The sequence below is a fragment of the Macaca thibetana genome, chromosome 5, assembly GCF_024542745.1.
Source record: "Macaca thibetana thibetana isolate TM-01 chromosome 5, ASM2454274v1, whole genome shotgun sequence".
NCBI lineage: Eukaryota > Metazoa > Chordata > Mammalia > Primates > Cercopithecidae > Macaca > Macaca thibetana.
In genome coordinates, this window is record NC_065582.1 from 25,657,948 (window position 1) to 25,675,407 (window position 17,460).

At 36.3% G+C, this 17,460-nt stretch overlaps 1 protein-coding gene and 2 pseudogenes across 3 annotated transcripts in view; 2 read left to right on the forward strand and 1 right to left on the reverse strand.

The window, feature by feature from the left end:
* The window catches only part of MARCHF1 (membrane associated ring-CH-type finger 1), an 828,885-nt gene that overhangs the window by 178,729 nt on the left and 632,696 nt on the right, over positions 1 to 17,460 (forward strand). The gene's annotated exons all lie outside the window — the stretch shown is intronic.
* On the forward strand, positions 1,705 to 2,806 carry LOC126955369 (acidic leucine-rich nuclear phosphoprotein 32 family member A-like; annotated as a pseudogene).
* LOC126954374 (endoplasmic reticulum chaperone BiP-like) lies at positions 6,181 to 12,201 on the reverse strand (annotated as a pseudogene). Its single transcript, XR_007725604.1, has 2 exons — positions 12,115 to 12,201; positions 6,181 to 11,436 (listed from the first exon to the last, which is right to left on the reverse strand). The product of XR_007725604.1 is annotated as an endoplasmic reticulum chaperone BiP-like (transcript).

Below are 17,460 nucleotides of genomic sequence, written 5' to 3' on the forward strand. Positions count from 1 at the left end.
AATCCCATAAAATCCCAATGGGTGTCTGATTCTAGGCTGAATCCAGGGCTTTCATTACTATTGTCTGTATCAAGGAGAGAGAGGGTGAACAACTCCAAAATCAGAAACTCAATTTACTCTCTTATTCTCTCTCTCCCCCTCTCTCTCTCTATCTGTGTGTGTGTATGTGTGTGTGTGTGTGTGTACATTTGTATGTGTTTCACCATTTTGGTTTAATGGTGGATGGATATAGGTCAAAAGGAACTAAGAGAATAAACATTACATTTACTACCTCAAAATATTGTTCCACTACAGTTACTATAACTTGAGAAGTAAATTCATGTTTCCAGTATCTTGAAGGATGCTTTTATGTTTTATGAAATGGCATGAGCAAATAGTAGGAACTAATCTAGAACTATGACTACCATTGTGTAGATACATCGGAAAGAACTAACAAATTATAAAGCAGCGAGGTGTAATGGAAAAGCATGGACTTTAATCAAGTCAAATTTGACTTAAATCCTGGTTTGAGTACTAGCTATGCCTTGAACAGGTTTCTGAAACAGCCTAAGCTTTGATTTTCTAACATATATAATGGGGATAATAACAAAATCTGCCTGATGAGGATTTTTTTTTTGAAAATTAACATTTTACACATTCTAGTCTTTTAAAAATACAAATTATTTTATACCACTCTTCTGCTTTAAGTGTTTTATTTCCTTACCAATATACTCCATAACTTCTTCCTGCCTCTGCAACCATATTTCACACCACTTTTGCCCCTTACACTCTAAGATACAGTCATATGGAACATTTTATAGTTCATAATATCTACTGCATTCTCTCACTTTTGGGTTTTGGTGTAGATTATGTCCTCTGACTGGAACTCTCCCTCCACCATCTCCTTAGCTTAGACAATGCCTGTTCATCCTTCAAATTATCCAAATGTAACGACGTTTTCTTGGGCAGGCTTTCCTGATCTCCAAATCAAGGTCAACTCCCTAAGCTCCTTGGCTCCCATACTGAAACTTCTTCTTATGTAATTCTCATAAACAATAGCATATTTTTTTGCATGTTTTTCTTCCCTATAAATTGCAAATTCCAGCAGAGCTGCTATATTTTCATTTCTTCCTGAGTGTTTTCCCATAAATTCTATAGCCTGTGAAAAGATTGTTTTAGGGAAATATTATTTTTTAATATACCATATTTAGTCAATGTAGGATATATGACTAGTACCTGCTGAAAACCATCTCGTGATCCCTGTGTAAGAACTAATTAACACTAGACATATTATTTTCCTTGCTCACTAAAAATATAAATGTCTCAGAAAGTAGAAAATTATTCCTCTCTAAATAAACATACATGCCATTCAAATTTTATTCCTCTACTATTTGCCATATCTAAACCTAGTTAGATACTTTGGTTTTAGTTATAATCTGATAGAACAGATACAACCAAGATCACATTGTGAGTCAGAAGTGGAAAATTCATAATTCATTATGATACCAATAAAAGATAGATTTAGCTTTTTACAGGATTTTTTTTGGCATTTTATTCTTTCATTTGAGGGGAACTCTCACCAAATATGTCTTTCATGGTTCACTGTGTTATTTACTATCTGTGATGCATATTCTCAGTTTACTTTACACCTAATCTATAGATTCAAAGATATCCTGTGTCAGATCTCTAAAAGCAAAAAGAAAAATGGGTACTTGTGAAGGCTGATTCACAGTTAGTAGTGTAGAGGGGAGTGCCTTGTGTATTCACAAATTATCAACCAGAGAATCAGATAAGATTTCCTTTAGTCACACACACACCTACCTTCTTACTAGGAAGATCTACAAACTTGAAAAATTGTTCTTCTTGACCCAAGTTACTTATCAATCCCTTTATTATAATATTTGTAAGTATTGGGGCTCGAGAACCGAGCGGAGCTGGTTGAGCCTTCAAAGCCCTAAAACGTGTGACCATGGGTTCGGGGTTTATGGATTGAATTCCGCCGGTGCAGGAGCCTCTGCAGAGAGAGCGCGCAAGACATTGGAGATGGGCAGAAGGATTCATTTAGCGCTGCGCAACAGGGCGTCCTCTGATGTGAAATAACTTGTCCTGGACAGCAGTCGGTCGAATGAAGGCAAACTCGAAGGCCTCACAGATGACTTTGAAGAACTGGAATTCTTAAGTACAATCAACGTAGGCCTCGCCTCAATCTCAAACTTACCAAAGTTAAACTAACTTAAGAAGCTTGAACTAAGAGTCTCGGGGTGCCTGGAAGTATTGGCAGAAAAGTGTCCAAACCTCACATATCTAAATTTAAGTGGCAACAAAATTAAAGACCTCAGCACAATAGAGCCACTGAAAAAGTTAGAAAACCTCAAGAGCTTAGACCTTTTCAGTTGCGAGGTAACCAACCTGAACGATTCCCGAGAAAATGTGTTCAAACTCCTCTCACAACTCACATATCTCCACGGCTATGACCGGGACGACAAGGAGGCCCCTGACTCGGATGCTGAGGGCTACGTGGAAGGCCTGGATGTGAGGAGGAGGAGGAGGATGAGGAGCAGTATGATGAAGATGCTCAGGTAGTGGAAGATGAGGACAAGGATGAGGACGAGGAAGGTGAAGAGGAGGACGTGAGTGGAGAGGAGGAGGAGGATGAAGAAGGTTATAACGATGGAGAGAGAGATGACGAGGAAGATGAAGAAGAGTTTGGTGAAGAAGAAAAGGGTCAGAAGCGAAAACGAGAACCTGAAGATGAGGGAGAAGATGATGACTAAGTAGAATAACCTATTCTGAAAAATTCCTATTGTGATTTGCCTGTTTTTACTCATATCCCCTCCCCCCCATCCAATCCTGTGCCCTGAAACTTATTTTTTTCTGATTGTAACGTTGCTGTGGGAACAAGAGGGGAAAAGTGTACTGGGGGTGGTGAGGGGAGGGAGGGCAGGAGGGGGTGGACTAAAATACTATTTTTACTGCCAAAAAAAACCAATATTTGTAAATATTAACTGGGATACTAGCTTTGTAGAATGATTTCTATTAATTATTCTTTTTTTTTTTTTTTTTTTTTTACACATTCTCTTAAGTATAGTCCTTTCAGTCCAAGGAAAAGACACTACAATCCACTTATTAATGCTTGCTACTACGTTCAAGTAAAATAAGCTCCATGATTAAAAGAAAGAGGGGAAAGAAAATATTTACAACGAAAATGTTGCTAAAAATTTAAAACAGATTACAGTAAATGTATTGTTAAAGCAAATTCTATTTTTTAAATTTATTACTAAGAAAATAATTTGTTGCTAAAGCAAATTTTTGGAAAAATAATAATGCACTTTATACTTGATTTTATATATTAAACAATGATGTATAAGCTTCAAATATCTCAGAACTTTATTTTAATAGCATGTTGCAAATTATTTAAATCATGCAAAATCATTGCAAATAAATAATAAAGCATACCTTGGGACATTATGAATATAGTTACTTTGGTAAAACAGTTTGAAAAATATATATTGTACCTTAGAGACTGTGAATCTATAAATTTTTTATTTAAAAGCTGAGTAAAAATGCATTGAGACAAATAACTATCATTGTACATTGAAAGATACAACCAGCGATAATTCAAATAACCGGAATGAAACTAATAGTAACATAATTAAAAACTAATAAAGAGCAGTGATTAAATGCTGTCATCAATAATACCTTTATCAGTCAAGGCATTCATGAATATAATGATTGCTAGAAAACTGCAGCATTTCAAGTATATTTATGTTGAATTTTTAGCATTAATTGTGATCTTTGTTTTTAGCACAGATTTGGAGACCTCAATACATTATAGTAATAAAGTAGTTATTAGTATCACTTTTTTAGTTCTAATAACTTTCTTAACTAATACCATGTATAAAAATAAAAGCATATAGAATTTCAGTAAAGACAAAAAATGTTTTATAATTTTAGATTAATTCAAAACCCAGTAAGAGTAAACTCTAAGGTGTCCAACAAGCTAGGGACCATATATGAAGTGTCAATGGCTTACGTTTGTAGAACTTTATTGCTGGTCTGTATGATCTTCCTGGTCTGTTTTAGTTAGAAATTCCCTTATTTTATAGATCATGAAAGTGAGACTATCAGGGTTTCAATTCTAGGTCCCAAGCACAATCCAGGGAGTCATAGCGCTAGAATGAGGGCACAGACAGTAATCCAGGGTGCCTTCTTTTTTATTTATTTATTTTATTTTATTATTATTATTTTTTATTGTTATACTTTATGTTCTAGGGTACATGTGCACAATGTGCAGGTCCCTTCTAATGCACAACGTGAGAATAACTTTCTATTTTCATTTGTCTGAGAAACTGTTGGTATAAAAAGATTCTAGAGAATTTGAGGTATATATCTTACTTAGTTTGATTATATTTTACCCAATAGCTTTGTTTAAAATATTTATAATATCCTAATATCACACTTCCCATTAACGTAAAAAATAAATTTTCTCCTTTTTAATCCTTTTTTATAGTACCATAGAATTCTGAGATCTTACATGTAAAATTGCATTTGGAAAAATATTCTCCTTTTGTTTATTTGGTAAACATATGAATGCTGGTTACAAGAAAAAAAAATTTCTAGGTCTTTTAGAGGGAATACAAAGATTTGGTAAAGAATAAATCATGTCCTCAAAGAACTTAGAGCTAATGAGTGACTATAAAATAAAAATAAAAGACATGGCTGATGCTGGAAACCATCATTCTCAGCAGACCAACACAAGGACAGAAAACCAAACACATCACATGTGCTCACTCATAAGTAGGAGTTGAAACATGAGAACACATGGACACAGGGAGGGGAACATCACACACTTGGGCCTGTTGGGGGATAGGGGACTAGGAGAAGCTTAGCATTAGTAGAAATACCTAATGTAGATGACGGGTTGATGGGTGCAGCAAACCTCCATGGCACATGTAAACCTATGTAACAAACCTGCACTTTCTGTACATGTACCCCAGAACTTAAAGTATAATAAAAATAATAATAATTTTACTTTTCATACTAAGTGAAGTTTTCAGGTGTCTATAATGATGTGTTAGAAGTTAGCATAACACAATTAATTTTAGAATTTCTGAAATATTAAATTTTTGAATGTTATTATTTGATATCAAATAGTTAACACCATGCTTTTCTCGCTTTTGAAAATCCATTAAATGCATCATAGAACTTGACCTTAACATTTTGATATTAGTCAGTGCTATGCTGCTAAATTGTATTGTAAAATGACAGCATACAATTAAGAGATGCAGGCTGTGAGTGTGAAAAGTTAATTAACTGCAAGATTTTGACAGACACCAGGTAATTAAACACTAAAATGAAAATAGTTTTTTGAAAAAAAATTAATTATGTTTTATTTTATATTACGATGGTAAGAAATGTGAAATGGGATGTTTTCCATTAGCTGGATTTGTTCGTCCATCATGATTGTTCTCGCATTATGCTCCCAGTGAAGTCATCGTGCCTTTCCCACCTGCCGTGCCCTTAATCTGTTTCTTAAAGTAATTTTAGAAATTAGAATACTGCTGTGGCATTAAAGTTTAATACTTTGTTGGCACTATAGGCAAAAAAAGCTAAAAGAAAAAAATCCACACAATTAAAATTAAAATTATGTTTCTTACCTTTCTGTCTTTTCACAGAAAAAGAAATGGAGCTTGTGTGTAATGTAGTCATGAGGACAAAATTTTAATTTATGATTCACTATAATGCAGTGGGAGTATTATACCTTATTGTGTTTCTACCTCAGTTTCCTGATATTCTTATGTGGTGATGATTCTGGTCGACATTACCCACTTTTGAGAGAGATAGCTCATTTTTGCTAATCTTGAACCATAGTCATCAAGACCTTTAAAATGAGTTTTAGACTAGAATGTGCTAAAAGCCTAGAACATTAAAGCCACTTACTAATAACTTCTAACCACAGAAATGAAACTTCTTAGGGTAAGTTAACAAAAGCCAATTGCTTCTTATGGAGACACCTTGTTTACTACAAGAGTCTTTGGAAATTATGTGACAAACATTGGACTACTGGTCTGAAATTTGTAGATCTTTGCAGCATTCTAGTTGACAGATGCAGGGTGATTTTGGACAGCATTTGTTCATTTACCCATTCATTTTTAAAATGTTTCTTATGTCATAATAATTATTCTAGCACCGAAGATGAAATAATGAGCAGACTAGGAAACTGCCCTCATAGAACATCCACTGGATTGTCAATGCCCGGGCAGCCAGCAGCCACATTGACATGTGAAGTGTATTCCACGTACTCAATTGAACAAATCCAAGTGAAGGAGTCACTGTTACTGAAGATCCTCATTATTCCAGAAGAAGCTCTTTCATGTTCTGTGTCATGAAGCCAATACATAAAACCAAAAGTGAGAGTTCAGCAGTGCAGGCTTTAGTCCAATGGCTTCGGAATTGGAGAAGTGGGAGCATAGCTCGCAAATCAACTTCATGGCTCCTGAGAACTGGGAATTTACAGATATAGGGTATCCTTAATGAAGGTGTGGGGAATTAAGAACAAGCAGAAGAATAGTCATGCTTTTTCTTGGAAGGGGACAGAGATTTGCTTGAAATCAAGGCCAGCCCTCTTTTTTGATCTTTTTTGGCGTCTTCCAAAAGAGGTGATTAACAGTGATTGTCAAGTGTCATGGCACCAGTGGGAGTGTCATTTAGTGTGAAAATTGGATAATAATGAAGCTAGAGTCCTTCAGAGGTCAAATAAGCTGCCTAAGAGATAGCCTCTGACCACAGACATCCTGTCTCCTAAAAATAAGCAGAGTTAGAGCTCAGTAAAAATTTAGCTATGTCACACAGGCGTAGGTATTTGGCAACAAGAGCCAGGTAGGGATACAGATAAGTCACATAGGCACTGCAGTGGGTAACAGTATCCTCCCTCTAACTAGTCTCAGAAACTCAAATTGTGCCTAGAACTTTTCATAAGGAATGTTCTTCCAAAAAGTGCCTAGTAGAAGACAAAGGTCATTGGCATAGCAGCTACAAGTTCCCAGTACGGTGTTGTGAGTAATTTCTTAAGGGGAAGAGGACTTTCTGGCATGCCTAACTTGAATGTACCGCTAAAAATTTTATAAATGTTTCATACTTTCAAATTTTATGATTTATTGTTTTATTATCTTGTTTAGGGGGAAGGAATCCAGCAGAAGTAGCCCCAGGTGCTTCAAGAGTGACTGAAGTGTTTTTAATTCCTTCTTGTAATTTCCAGTATTATAACTTGTAACTTTCCACTTGAAACATTTGGACAAGTGGAACCCACTTTATTCTACACTGTCCAAAAAGTCGCAGTTAATACTTGTTGAATGATGGAAACAAGAAAATCAAAGATAGCTAACTTTTTACTTTGCTGGTATTGGCTACCTGAATGATTGACTCTCTAATGAGGGCTCATGATGGAAGACTTTGCATCATAATATTTACTTTGAAGCTGAACATAATTAATCATTCAGTTTGTGGTTTTAAAAGCTAAATTCTCCTAAACTTATATAAGTAAACAGTAAATCCTAAGGTAAAAGTAAAGCAAGGATGTATGAATTTAAAAGAATATTGTTTTAAAATATAGTCCACAAATTCCTGGTTACAGACATTATGAACTTTTAGAGTAAAATATGAATAAATATAATCCTATACTTAGCAATTTACAAATTAAGATAATCTTTATAGAAATTCTGTTCTGTTTTTAGTAATGACTATGCTCTTACTTGTTAGGAATGTACTGCAATGTCAATTTTCTCCCTAATATTTACTTTAGAGGTATAATTGTTCTTGAGATTTTTCTTGTCATTGGTTTATGTAGGCTTATCAAATTTTTAGTTGTCATATTTTACCATTGGTTGTGTTCTATTACTAGTTTCTCCAAATAAACTAATTACCTAAAAGCAATTCCTGAGTCATAATTACAATGATAAGAATAGAAACACAATGTTACAACACATAGGATATAGTAAATATTTATCATGAATAGAATTTGAGTATAAAAATATAGGATGTGAATATGTATCTGTCAGCAAGTGTTATTGTAGAGATTTCAAAGAAATCCATTTAAAAATGGGGCAAATAAGAAATATGACTCTCAGAAAACTAGACTATATTGGATTCCAACAATCCATTTGCCTCTAGTTTTTAACATATTACTTATAAAACTTCCAAATTGTGATTTTTCAGAATAAGTGCAAAATTACATTTCCCTGTACAAACTTGATTAACTCTACAATTGTTCGTGGAGAAGGCACACAACTTTAGGGTCATCATTCAAAATTGCATTTCTCAAAGCAAAAAGAAGAATAAATAATACTATTTCCAAAAATTTTGTAGAAATAATTGCAGAGATAATTACAAATATTATACCCAGAGAGAAAACAAAATGAGTTATTGGCAACATTTCTTTGTTAAATAACAATGCGTGATGACACACTGAATTAATGACATATTCTGTAAAAGTAATTACTTTCTAATATGTATTCTAACAGATACTTTATTTTATAGCTGTATTAATTAATGTGCAGAGTATGAATTTGCTCTTTGCATTTGTGCAAACACAGCATGAGGGAGGTATGCAATGGTGATTCAACTTCAGCTATATGAGGATTAAGAAATAACAAATTTACTTTAATTAAAAGGACTTTGCATTGACTTTCAATCCATAGTCTGAGTATTGTTTACATTGCATATTGAAGAAAATGATGAAAATTATGATTATGATCCAATCACTATCAGACAATGCCATTCTTTTCAGTATGCAAAGAGATTTACAGAGTTCTGTTTATCTATCCTGAGGTCAGCTGACCATTTAGGGAATGACAATTTCCTGAGTGTTTGAAATGAAACAAACAAACAACAATAACAACAAAGAAACAACAATAAAAACAATTGCTTCTTGATACTAAAAACACAAAAGGAGTACCCATGATTTCAAGGGACATGCCCAAGTGGCTAGCTCGGTAATGTGTCCTCTGTCCTAAAAAGTCTGAAACTATTGCTTCAAGGCTGAAGGAGAAAAACTTCCTATCATGCAAATATAACAGGATTTCATATGAAGATTGAAGTCAACAGTCAAAAGTTGGACATTCTCGGATACTCTTTCTAAAAATTTTTCCTTTGAGAAAGTATTTTTAGACCAGTGTAAATAACTAAAATTTATTGGTGTCACTTACGGCAGAAGAAACTTCCTACACCGGATGCACATGGCCCAATCGTTAAATAGAACATTTTGAAGGTGAACACATGCCATAATCTAGGTTTTTTACCTGCTTTTTAAGATGGCCAATTCTTCTGCCTTCGACCCAAGGACATGTGAGCAACTGCTAATGAAAAGCCGTAAACAGCCACTTGGGCTATAGCATTTTCAACTCCACTCTGAGGTGATGATTCCAATTACATTTGAGACTTAACTTCTCTCAATTTTTTTCTAAGGAAAGTTCCTGAGTCCAGTATTTACAATATTACAGCACTAGCAGATCTGTGTCTACAACTCATCTTTTTCTGCTGTATCCTCTTTGCTACTGGGGGAGGGCCTGCACTTCCATAGAGTTTGCTGATAATTGGCTGAAGAATTTCTTCCAGATCCTTCTTCTTAGCTTTGAAGCCTTCAATGTCAGCAGCTTGATGGCTTTCCAGCCATTCAGTCTTTTCTTCTACAGCTTTTTCCATGGTCTCCTTATCTTCAGAGGAAAGTTTACCTCCCAGCTTTTCTTTCTCTTCAATCTGATTCTTTACAGAATAGGCATAGCTTTCCAACTCATTTCTAGTATCAATGCACTCCTTAAACTTTGTGTCTTCCTCAGCAAACTTCTCAGCATCATTAACCATCCTTTTGATTTCTTCAGGTGTCAGGGGATTCTGGTCATTGGTAATTGTGATCTTATTTTTGTTCCCTGTACCCTTGTCTTCAGCTGTGACTCAAAGAATACCATTCACATCTATCTCAAAGGTGACTTCAATCTGTGGGACCCCATGAGGAGCAGGAGGAATTCCAGTCAGATCAAATGTACCCAGAAGATGATTGTCTTTTATCAGGGGTCATTCACCTTCATAGACCTTGATTGTAATGGTTGATTATCAGAAACTGTAGAAAAGATCTGAGACTTCTTGGTAGACACCACTGTGTTCCTTGGAATCAGTTTGGTCATGACACCTCCCACAGTTTCAATACCAAGTGTAAGGGGACATACATTAAGCAGCACCATGTTACCTGTATCTTGATCACCAGAGAGCACACCAGCCTGGACAGCAGCACAATGCACTGCAGCTTCATCTGGGTTTATGCCACTGGGTGGTTCCTTGCTATTGAAGAACTCTTTAACCAGTTGCTGAATCTTGGGAATTCGAGTAGAGCCACCAAGAAGAACAAGTTCATCAACATCAGACTTCTTCAAATCAGAATCTTCCAACACTTTCTGGATGGGCTTCATAGTAGATTGGAACAGATCCATGTTTAGCTCTTCAAATTTGGCTGGAGTCAGGGTCTCAGAAAAGTCTTCTCCTTCACAGAAGGAGTCAATTTCAATTCTTGCTTGATGTTGAGAAGACAGGGCCTGTCTGGCCTTTTCTACCTCTCTCTGGAGTTTCTGCACAGCTCTGTTGTCTTTCCTGACATCTTTGCCAGTGTTCTTTGTGTACAGCTTGATGAAGTGTTCCATGACACACTGGTCAAAGTCTCCTCCACACAGATGAGTATCTCCATTAGTGGCCACGACTTTGAAGACGCTATTATCAATGGTGAGAAGAGACACATTGAAGGTTCTGCCACCCAGGTGGAACACCAGGATGCCTTCTTCCCCTCCCTCTTATCCAGGCCATAAGCAATAGCAGCTGCCATAGGCTCATTGATGATCCTCATAATGTTTAGCTCAGCAATAGTTCCAATGTCTTTAGTTGCTTGGCATTGGGCATCATTGAAATAGGCTGGTATGGTAACAACTGCATGGGTAACCTTCTTTCTCAAATAAGCCTCAGCGGTTCATTTCATTTTAGTGAGAACCATGGCAGAAATTTCTTCAGGAGCAAATGTCTTTGTTTGCCCACCTCCAATATCAACTCAAATGTATGGTTTAGTTCTTTTCAACTACCTTGAACGGCAAGAACTTGATATCCTGCTGCACAGACAGGTCGTTCCAGGTGCGGCCGATGAGCCGCTTGGCGTCAAAGACCGTGTTCTCGGGGTTGGAGGTGAGCTGGTTCTTGGCGCCATCGCCGATCAGATGCTCCCCTTCAAGAGTGAAGGCCACCTAGGACGGCGTGTTGCGGTTGCTCTGATTGTTGGCGATGATCTCCACGCGCAGACGCAGGACTAGGTGGTCCCCAGATTGACGCAGACCAACGTGCCCACGTCCTCCTTCTTGTCCTTCTCCTCAAACGTGCCACACCAAGCAGCAGCAGCAGCAACGCGGCCACCAGGGAGAGCTTCGTCTTGCCAACCAGTCAGGCAGCAGCAGGCAGGGCGTTGCAGGCAATGCAGCCACGGGCCGCAGCACAGGAGTGCAGTGTGGTTACCCACCTCTCACATTTGCGAAACACCCCAATCGGTCTTCTGTCTGTGCTATCTTGGCCAGGGTTGAGAAAGTATTTTTGTATATGTACTTGATCGTGTGTAAAAACCACAACCAAATGTGGCAAAAGCAGAGAGAAATAATTTCCTGGGACTGTAGGCAGTCAAAAGTCAGACTTGGATTCTCTGTGTTGCCCTCAGCTTTCAAGTTTTAACTGTGCCCTGCTCACTGACTTGGCATTTGAACGAGTGCTAGAAATGGCCCTTAATGGAAAATTATAAGAAAACACTCAGAATTTCTGAGCCCATGTTCAATCTGAGTATTCCGAAGGGCTTCACAGTGTTAGAAATAATTGCCATTTACAATAATTTATAGGTTTACTAGATTTTCTAAATTGAGATATAAAGAGTCAAAAAAGATGGGGAAAATAACATACAAAACAAGCTATCTGCCATCAAGGCTGAATAGACCTATGTTGGCAAAAATAGTTATAAATAATATAATTCCTATCATTGCATAAAACAATTGTGACTAGTCACTTTTAAAGGCTATACTTTATTACTAAAAACATTGTATTGATTTATCTTCATTTACCTACAACTGGGGTCCGTGTTGTCAAGTACTCAAGCTGATCCTCAGCAGCAGCAAATATTGCAGGTGCAGGTGGTCCTTGCCAAGCTTCCATTGGTTGAGCCAGTGAGGAGACAACGCACCCGAATGATGTAGCTGTTTATTACTCACAGCACAGCAGACAGCATGAGCTTCAAGTTCACGTCAAATCCCCATCCCCCCGGGTCCTATGGGGGCGATGTGGAGGAAGCCTGGGTAGACACTATACACATGGTGGGTCTGTGCCACGGCTGAGGAGTCTTGGAAATCCCGACTTATAAGGGGACTTCAAGCAAACCTGCTCATCCTCCACTTTAGAGAGAGACATTATTCATATTTTATGGGTCGGGAAACCAATCTGCCCTCTGATCCAGAGGGAGACACTTTCTCTATCACCCTGAAACATCTCCAGGAGAGGAGGGAGACCTAGTTTTATGACCCTGGTGCATAAGCAAATCTGCTCCCTGCCCCCACAGCAGCTTTGTAGATTTCCATGAACAAAGCTGTCAAAGTTTTTTGCTTAGAGGATGGGCAGAAATACCAAATCCTTGGAGACTATCTCCCCAACACACAAGTGTACCCAGTGCCCATAAATGGCTTTGAGGGTTGAGCAAGATCAGAAGATTATGTGCATTTCATGCAAAAAAAAAAAAAAAAAAAAAAAAAAAGATTGCTTCAGCCATAGTTGAAGGCAATTGATACCATCTCAAGTCATATTGTTTTTAATGATAATCATACTTACAAATAATTGATTCACAAATATGGAAACTACTTTTGACACCTTAGACATCCTTGCTCTAGCCTGGAGCCTTTGGATACATTCCTCTCTAGTTTTGGGATTTAGTCACACACCTTCAAGGCTCTGTCCACAGGTAGCATACTTAAGAATAGCCCTTATATTATAAAGAACCTGATAATATTTAGCTAATTAAATGGTAGGAGATAAGAATAAGAACTCTTCAGGGGTCTTTAATTTAGCTCAAAACTTAAAGAGTTCTCAAATAGCGCAACATTGCCCTGAGGCATTTATTCATGTGAGCTTCTGTCACTAAGAAAGTAAAGAAAGACAGATCTGAGCAAATCTGAATTTTTAACTGAGAGTGGAAGAGCTTTTCCTCTTCACCTCAGATCATACCGTTTCTGCTTTTAAGAATGGAACAGTAGGGTCAGATAACACAAAAGGCACCCTTCCAAATAGAAGCCAAAAAGATTGCACTGGCTCATAGAGGGCATCGCTGCTTGAATAAAAGTCAGTAGTAGGAAGTTAGAAGTGAGCAGTGTATTGGTTCTCAATTTTTTACAAAATAGAATCACATAGAGCGTGGCTAAATGATATCAATTCTTTGAGGATGACAGGTTTTTTAAAAAGGAGAGCCATACACCAAAGTAATGATTAATTGAAGCAATTTTTCTACCTTCAAGGAGATCCTGAATTTAACACATTATTCACATTGGTGACTATGGGGCTTCAGAATTACTGCATTTTCAAAGATTATTAAAGCCAGAAATTGGCTGGGCACAGTGGCTTACGCCTGTAATCCCAACACTTTGGGAGGCTGAGGCTGGCAGATCACCTGAGGTCAGGAGTTGGAGACCAGCCTGGCCAACATGGCAAAACCCCGTCTCTACTAAAAATACAAAAATTAGCTAGTTGTGGTGGCAGGTGCCTGTAGTCTCAGCTACTCTGAACGCTGAGGCAAGAAAATCACTTGAACCTGGAGGCAGCGGTTGCAGTGAGTCAAGATCACACCACTGTACTCCAGCCTGGGAAACAAGAGCAAGACTCCATCTCAAAACAAAACAAACCAGAAATCGGCATTTGTCTTATTAAACCCTCAATACAATAATAGACTCTTGCAAAGAACTTTAAATATTGGCTTGAAATGTGTGTGTGTGTGTGTGTGTGTGTGTGTGTGTGACTAGTTTTAATATCTTCTACAATTTAGAAGGAATTTTAGTGTTTATTTTTTTCTGAAAATAAGTAATTTATTTTGTATAGATCATATAGGTATCTTCTTATCTCAATGAGGAAAAAAAAGTCTTTCTTTTAAACGCTCCAGAGTTTGCAGCAAATATTTTAGTTAATAGCTCTTCCTTTAGATCAACTGAGCCTCAGATGTCATGAAAACAAACATGAAGTTTAATCATAGAAATAAATTGCTCTTCAACAATCCTTATGTCTGTAAGTACTTAATGTTGTCTGGCAGTATATATTATCCTATAATAAAATCTGTTTTGCTAGTGTATGGTAACATATCAGATAAAACTTATTGGACGTGTACAGGACCCAAGATTGGTTAAGTGTGGAAAGGAATTTTCCTAATGAAGTTATTGGAAATAGTGATGGCAATATTTTTGTCTTTTAAATAAAAGCTAAATTCAATCAAATATAACCATTCACTCAGATGCCTTATGTGTGCTATAATGTTTATCTGAAAATGTTAGTATTAGAGTCTTAACTAAAACTAATGTAGTATGCTAACGCAACATACAGCAAATACAGAAATAACCATCAGAGTTGAGGTTTACTGATATTTTTGCCCATTCCCAACACCCATCCTGGGCATCAAAATGTAATTCTTCAAGAGTTCTGTGGGGAAAATAAAATGGATTTGTCTAGAATGACCTACTTTATATCATTAATGCACATTTTTAAAATTTTGTTTTGCTTTTTAAATCCTTATGTCTCGTTAAAATTGTGATTAAATATAAACAATATGAAATTTACCATCTTAATCATTTTTCATAGTTCAGTGACATTAAGTACATTCGCTTAGTTGTGCCACTCTCACTACCAGCCATCCAAAGAACTCTTTTCATTTTGCTGTACCAATATTTTCAGACAACATACTCTATGTAGGTGTGGGTATTAGGATCTATTTATAATCACTAAGAATCTTGGAATTACATTTAGGCATTATGGCTAACTGAGACTACACGAACAGGTCTGATAAGGCTTGGGCCTTTTCTGTGTATCTCAAATGGTCAGGTCAACATTGGGAGTTGATCATTACTTTAGGGGTCATACCACCAAGGGATTTCATGTTTGATTATGTTACTGTTTAAGTATATCATTCTGTATGAGTCTTTATCAACTAATTTCTATGGAGGTTTGTTTTCTATCAATAGGCTAGGCAAACTTCTTGCTACTATTTAACTGGTGTAACCCTTTCTATTTCAGGCACAATCCATGTCCATCAGTGCAGAGTGTATCCTTTTGTGTTTTGTGTGTGAAACAATGGACATGTAATTCTTTTGGTAGAAATAATTACTTTCTCTTCAATGTGGAAGCTAAAAGTGGATAACTATTCACCAAATAGGTGATATGGAAAGGTTGATAAGAGGTATATGGCAAAAGCATATCTATAATATTTGAGGGAGGTACTGTTTTGTCAGTTTATTTCAAATCAAATACTGTAAATTTGTAGCTATAATCAATGGGGTGAGTGAAGGGATAGAAACTGTAAATGGAAAACTGAAGACTTATATAGGGAAAAAGTTGTAAAATCTCATATTGCGGTGTTGAGCAAACCAGCTTTACACTTTATGAGTTTCTGCCACTGTTGTATTGAGAATACCTATATCTGAACCTCGGGGTTTTAAAAAAATTTCTTGTGATTTCCCATCATTGCCTCCCTCCCACCAAGGAATTATAGATTTCATACTCCAATGAAGATTCTACTCCAAGAGGCTGGCATGTTCTAAAGGGAAACCTCTTCCTGGAGCACTTTCATTCTTCTTGCCTCTTTCCTCTGCTTCCTCCTTCAGTGGACTAAGGGCCAGTAGTTTTCTTTCCTACCTCTTCCTAAATGTCACTTTCCTATGATGATTTTTTTCTTTTCGTCTCTCCTAGACTTGATTAAATGTCCCTGTTATATGCTCCCATAAAATCCTGACCTTTTTGTCTCATGAATTCCATTGCACTTTATTTGAATCAGGGTTATGGTTGGCTGCTTCTTCTGCTGTATTTTACATTCCATGATGGTGGTTACCTGCTTATCTTGTCAATGCTGCATCACCCAGCACTATGCGTGGTATCTGGTATCAGCCTGGAATAATTTTGGCTCCAAAAGTTAAAAACGTACATTTAAACAAAGCAATAAAACTTCTGGAAGAAAACGTAGGATATTTATTTATAACCACAGAGTGAGAAGGCTTTTCTGGCATTCAAGATTAAGAAAACTGAAAGAAAAGATTGATGCTTTTGATCACATAAAAATTAGAAGCTTTTACATAGCAAGAGATCTCACGAAGTCAAAAGGTAAATGACAAAATGGGGAAAAGATTTTCTACTCTTATCACAAACTAAAGATTATAAAGAAATAGACCAAATACTCAGTGGATCAAAAGTAAAGATTTGAACAGATAATTCTCAAATACCACTTTTGATGCATTACCTTGGGAAAGTTAAAAGATCAATTATACATTCATTTGACAATAATCAGTGTGACTGTGTAGAGTGAATTGAATTGGATTGGGTAGGTGGAAATAGAACCTTGAGGTGAGTTTTTAATGTACATTGCTTTTCAACATTTTACTTTTTGAATCCTGAAGTCATATAACCTGTTAAAATTTAGTGATCAAACAATTGGAGAATGGAAAAAGTTAAGAGTTGTAAAAATATAAAATACAAGGCAAGTATAAGAACTAGAACTTTTAAATATTAGGCTCAGGGAAGTTAAGGCTAAATTGGTAATAGTCTTTAAGCTTAAATGCTTCAGCTTAAAAATAAGGGATTCACACTTTGATCTCTTGGTCACTTCAAATTCTGAGACTCCATCATTTGACATGAATGGTTATTTTAAAATAAGAAGTCTTATGTCTAGATATTTTCTATCTCCATTAAGAATAGCACAAAAATGTGAACTTAAATTTTCAGAGGAAAAATATGAGGTTGGAAAACTATAAAGAATATCAAATTACTAATTTCTAATAACAGGAGTCTTCACTTGCATATATTGAGCATCGCTATGTAGCTGACTTTGGGAGCCTCTTTGTTTAATTTAGAATTATTTATTTAATTTAAAATATACAATTGTAAAATATGTGTAACAGTATTTTAACTGTTTTTTCTTGCACATACATCAGATGCTTTTACAAATGTACATGTAAACACTAAAAATGTGTATATATTATATGTTATCGATACATGTATAGAAGGAAGGAAGGAAGGAAGGAAGGAAGGAGAGAGATGATATTCTTTGAAAAAAATGAACTTATATTTCTCTGCAAGTTGCTTTTTTCACTTACTAATATGCCTTGCTTTCTCTGATACCTATATACCTAACTTAGAAAACACATTCTGTACAACTCTTGCTTTTTAACCTTAACAAGG